Below are 5088 nucleotides of genomic sequence, written 5' to 3' on the forward strand. Positions count from 1 at the left end.
AGCTGTAGGTGTTTTAGCTACAAGGCCATGCTGGGCTTCTAATACAACAAACAATCTAAGCAGAGGTGGGAAATAAAATAAAGATGTGATTGTCTGCGTAAACACATAGTGAATGATATTACATTTGTGGCTCATTCTACATTCAATACCTAATAAATGTGGAATTAAAAGATTAGCAGGGGGAACATTAGTAGGGGGAAGATTAAAGAAGCAGTGATAGGGAAGTCATTCTTGCAAAAGTTAGCACATGTGCACCCCGGCATTTGGCAATGACTTAAGGTTTAATTGTGTTCAAACTTGTCAAATAAGTTAATTTAAAAAGATAGTAGTACCTCATATTTTATAATTAGACATTTTCAGTCAGAGTGCAGTTTAAGGAAAGGACTGAAATCACACAGAGGACCAGCCTTCTTCTTTCCACAAGAACTAGGACCCCTCTGAAAGGCTGGGCATTCAAAAAAGGAAAAAATGAAGAAAATACAAAAGTTCCCTTTGGGCAACAGGTCAAATGGACAGTGGAGACTGAGGTCATGACAGAGGTGGGTAGATACACATAATGGCAGAGGAACTGGCAGAGGTCTTGCCCTATGAGTGGTATTAAAGGTAATTCCTGAAAATTTGAACTCAGGAAGCCAGGTGAGGGTCACAAAAAGGAGGTTTATTTGCTCAGAAAGACAAGGTTGGAAAATGATCTCAGAAACTTCTTTATATGTCTGATGTCTGATATGTTTTTTAGATTCTCAGCAGAATGCTGTAGTGGGCATGTGTGAAGATGAATATTTGAAAGTTTCAGCAATATGATCAGAAGAAGAGAGCTGAATGCTGCTGATGGTATGTAGGAGTGAGCATCAGCACTTTCACACTGCTTAGATGTTAAAGTGAGTGGAAGGAACATTGTGAATCTATCAAAAGATAAAGAGTAGGAACAGATTAAAATTAAGAGGGAAGTGAAAGGACTGAGTTTTGACAGTAGTAGGTTATACCTTCAAAGCATGTTTAATGGTGAAACTTCACTGATGTCAGCTAAACTCATCTAATTTCCCAGAATCTGAGGATCTTAGACAACCTGAAAGAGATATAGGCCAGAAAGTGGGGACTGTAAGGACAGACAGCAGCTGGACTAGCTTGCTGAGGGGAGCAAGCTGTTCTAGAGGTATACAGAGGTATTAAATAACAGGTTAGACAAAATAGTGCCAGGATTGACAGACTTCGGTGGGAGGACACAACAGCTCAGTTTAGCACTGGATGACCTGATTCCTGTTCTTTCTAAGCACAGCAAGGATGATTTATGTCAAGGCAGACTACAGACAGTATTCTGAAAAAAATTGTCCTCTCCTATGGACCTTGACCTGTGGAAATCTACTCTCTTGCCTGCATTTTGGTCCATAGCAACTTAAGAGTTGGCAATAAAATCCCTTCCTTTCATTTGGCACTAAAATCTTTCGAACAAAGAAAATCTAGATGAATTAGGCTGCTACTAACTCAAAATAATTTCTTGTGGTTGGGAAGTCACATCTGAGAATGACTGGAAAAGCAAATGTGATGGAGATGAGAACAATATCAACATTCAGATGGAAGTCCAGCAACTGCATCTCTGATGCAAACAGGTTTTGTGAAGGGCTTCTTTCAAAGCCACACAGACACACACACACAAACATATCATTTGGAGGTAGCATTAACATTCAAGTGGAACTGTTTTTCTAGAAAATACAAGGAATTTGTATTGCTTCAGAGAAATCCAGGGGCTTTTTATAAACTAGGAGAAAGACGGATGATTTCTCTGAGAAGGTCTCTTTTCCCTGAATGATGGTTTCAATTGAATTATGAGGACTAGAGGGGGAACAGAAAAGCATAATTTTTTTAATAGACACGCACAGGTTCAGACACATGAAATCCAGAACAGGTAGTTGGATTGTAAGCATAATTTTGTCCCAATTCTGACAATAAAATATCTGCACCAAGTTGTCAGAGTGTAAAACACACACCCTGCAGAAAAAAACTTACCAAGGACAGTTAAGGGAGATGTTGAGGATGTAACATGGAACAAAAGGAAAGCAGCCAGTTTTCTGAATTGGTTTATTCTATTTTAATGCATATATATCCAGGGATCTTGATCATACAGGCCTGGATTTACTGTGTATTTTCTTCAGCATAAAAAATCCCCAACACACAGTGAGCCACAAAGGCTTGAGCCACACATGCCAGATCAGGATCAAACATTCCACAAAACTCCAGGGTTTTTCAAATCCAAGGTTTTGCTCTTTCTGATTTCATATAGAATAGGTGGGTTTGTGCTACAGGTATGATCTTCTTCACTTACAGGGAAATCTTTGGCTGAGTGGTTTTTCTGTGATATCTTCCTCCAAGATACCACTGAAATAAAGTAATGCAAGCTGGTATGTATCAGAGATAAAAGAAGACATAAAATTGTAGCAGATAATTGGAGACAAAATGTTTATTTCAGACTGAACTTTATCAGTATTTACAATTCAAACCTTCATTACCAGTACTGGTTTTGTCTGAAAAACTTCAAAAGCTTTATTCTGACAAGGCCTAATCTGGGAGTAAGTGGAAAGGGTAACTACACATATGAGTAGATGGGACTCCGACATGTCAAGAAAATGCATTCTCCTGATTGAGCAATTGACTGAACAGTCAAGCTCTTTAGACAGCCTGATGGAAAGCTAAAGGAATTAAGTAGCAATCTGTGAGTGTTTTGAGGAGGAACAGGGAAGGCCCGGGCACCATATGGCTCTCGGCTATCAGGAGTTTTCCAGAAAAGCCTTTTGATTGGGCAGAGGCCTTTCCTTTGGGTAGTATGTCCAGTAGCTGGAAGACAGATACTGGTGCATGCCACCCCTCTTTGCTGTCTTTCCCCTTGCTCAGATTGCAGGTGCTGAAGGCCCTGGTTCTCCTGCCTGTGGTTATGCTGCCAGCCCACTCCTCTGTGGTGGGGAGCTCAGCCGGCAAGGCCAGCAGCCACTTGCTCAGCCCATGTAGACCTCTCTCACCAGCACCAATAAAAAGAATCCATAGTTCTTTCACACACCCTTGTTCCCCTGAGGAGCCTCAGGATATCCCTCTGCAGGGCTTTGTGCTCTGAGAAGCCCAAAATCCCCACTTATGCTGGGCAACTTTCTCCTCAGCCAGGGTCACCTACATGGTTTTAAACTGAGAGAGGACAAAACAGCATTCAAAAAGTCTGGCTAGTGCAGGAAATGACCATTTCTCCCAGATGAGAGCCCTGATCTCTCCAAATAGCACTGGGAAGAGAGACCAGCACAACATATCCTCCAAGGGTGGCACCAGGGATTCTCCTCCACCTCAGACACACATCCATGTGTGTTCAGCATTCATTGCTATAATGCAGTGGGTTTAAGTGCACAGTGAGGAAAAGGGTTTGTGTTGATTCCCTTCTCTATGCAAACTGACATGGCATCTCCTTTCCCTGCTTGTGATCTCCCCTACTGCTGGGCCAAATCCCCACCACATGCTTCTTGCAACCAGCACGAATCAGCCAGGGCGGAAGGAATGCTAAATATCAGTAGGGCTTCTAGGCTAACAGCTCATGCACAGAGTAAGAAAACACCCATGAAAATAATGAAAGAAAGAAAAAAAAAAGAGAGATTCCATGCCTTTAGTAGCGCATTACTCAGTCATAAGCTATGTACTTTTGAGCTTCTTTTGCTCCCCTGCCAAGACTCTCAGAGAGAGAAAATCAGGACAGATACATGAGAAGAAGAATAAAGAATAATATATAGAGAAGTAAAAAAAAATCGCATCTGAGTCTGACAATAGGTCACCCCACTGCTGTTTACCTGTCTGATGTTTTCCCAGTGATGGCAACAGAAGATACGCGCTTAAACTGTATTTCAAAAGATTGATAACTCCAGAGCATCTCCATTTTCTGCCCTTGCCTTGTCCTGTTGTGTAACTGTGTGTCAGGCCAGCAGCCAGAGCTGACATCACATTGCAGAGGACTGCCCTGGGTCTTGCATAACCTTAATAGGACAGCCGCTTGGAAAGTGTTTATGTGCCATTATGTGCCATTGCTTTTCTAACTACTCTACTGCATTAGGAGACCAGAGTCATTATAGACCAGGCAGAAATATTAATTGCATTTGCATCACTGATGTCAACCATGAGGCATTTCAGTAGGCCCTGATATTTCAGGTCCTGTTCCCATCCCAGTAGGAGCAAAACTCTAGCTGTGCCAAGTGATTGTAACTGACTGCAGTGCTATTGCATTTTATCCCAGGAGGGTTTTGTTACCAAAATGGTTTGTGATTACTCTGTGGGATATCATCAGAAAGATGCCCATCATGCTGCAGACGAGTTCAGGGTCTGTGCCTAGCATCATATGATTTATGTCTCTGAATAACAGCATTCCTGTTTGCTTGTGGTGTGCTGCTTATTGGGCCCAAAACATCTAACACGCTTTTTAGATAGGTGGTAGCAGACTTCGAAAATGGAAGTGTGAGGGAACTAGGGATAGAGCTAAATGCATGCTGCTCTGCTTGAAAACTGTGTCCTTTTTGTCCCTATTCCTACTGTGACAATTCTTGCTGGACACTGACCCACTCTGCTGCCCTGTAGAAGGCAGAGGCTGGGTACACACTGGCCCTAGAATATGCTGCTTTCCTCACCTCACTGCTGGGATTAGTCGTGAGCAAACTAAGATTATTAACTCCTGATGCAATTTAGGAGCTGCCAGCCTGTATCTGCCATTAGCACTGCCCTTCCTACCAAAAGGAAGGATTAAGGACCTGGTCATGGAAATGAAACGCTGCAGGTGACTCTGCTAATCCTGCAACGTGGAAGGTGACATGCACCTCTGCTTTCAGAGTGGCTTCCTGGTCTCTGCTTGTTTTGTGGTGATCGGACATGCACCTTCTCATGTTTGGGGAAGATAGGACATTACTCAGAGAAAAAAAATAAAAGGGAGTGGAAGGAAATGTAACAGAGAAAATTTTCCAACAACTGAGGTGAGGCTCAAGCTGCTGCATCTTTCACTACCGTTAAATCTACTTGCACAGGTACAAATGAACTCACTCTAAATAGTATCAAGAGAAAAGTGACTGCCTGTTT

General features: G+C 42.3%; 1 long non-coding RNA gene across 1 annotated transcript; it reads right to left on the minus strand.

Annotated features, from left to right (window-relative positions):
* Positions 1 to 2059: 2059 nt before the first annotated feature.
* Positions 2060 to 3923, minus strand: LOC116438173. Its single transcript, XR_004237619.1, has 2 exons — positions 3819 to 3923; positions 2060 to 2373 (listed from the first exon to the last, which is right to left on the minus strand). It is a non-coding gene; the product is annotated as an uncharacterized LOC116438173 (long non-coding RNA).
* Between the last annotated feature and the right edge of the window lie 1165 nt (positions 3924 to 5088).

Source organism: Corvus moneduloides, chromosome Z (assembly GCF_009650955.1).
Source record: "Corvus moneduloides isolate bCorMon1 chromosome Z, bCorMon1.pri, whole genome shotgun sequence".
Taxonomy (NCBI): domain Eukaryota; kingdom Metazoa; phylum Chordata; class Aves; order Passeriformes; family Corvidae; genus Corvus; species Corvus moneduloides.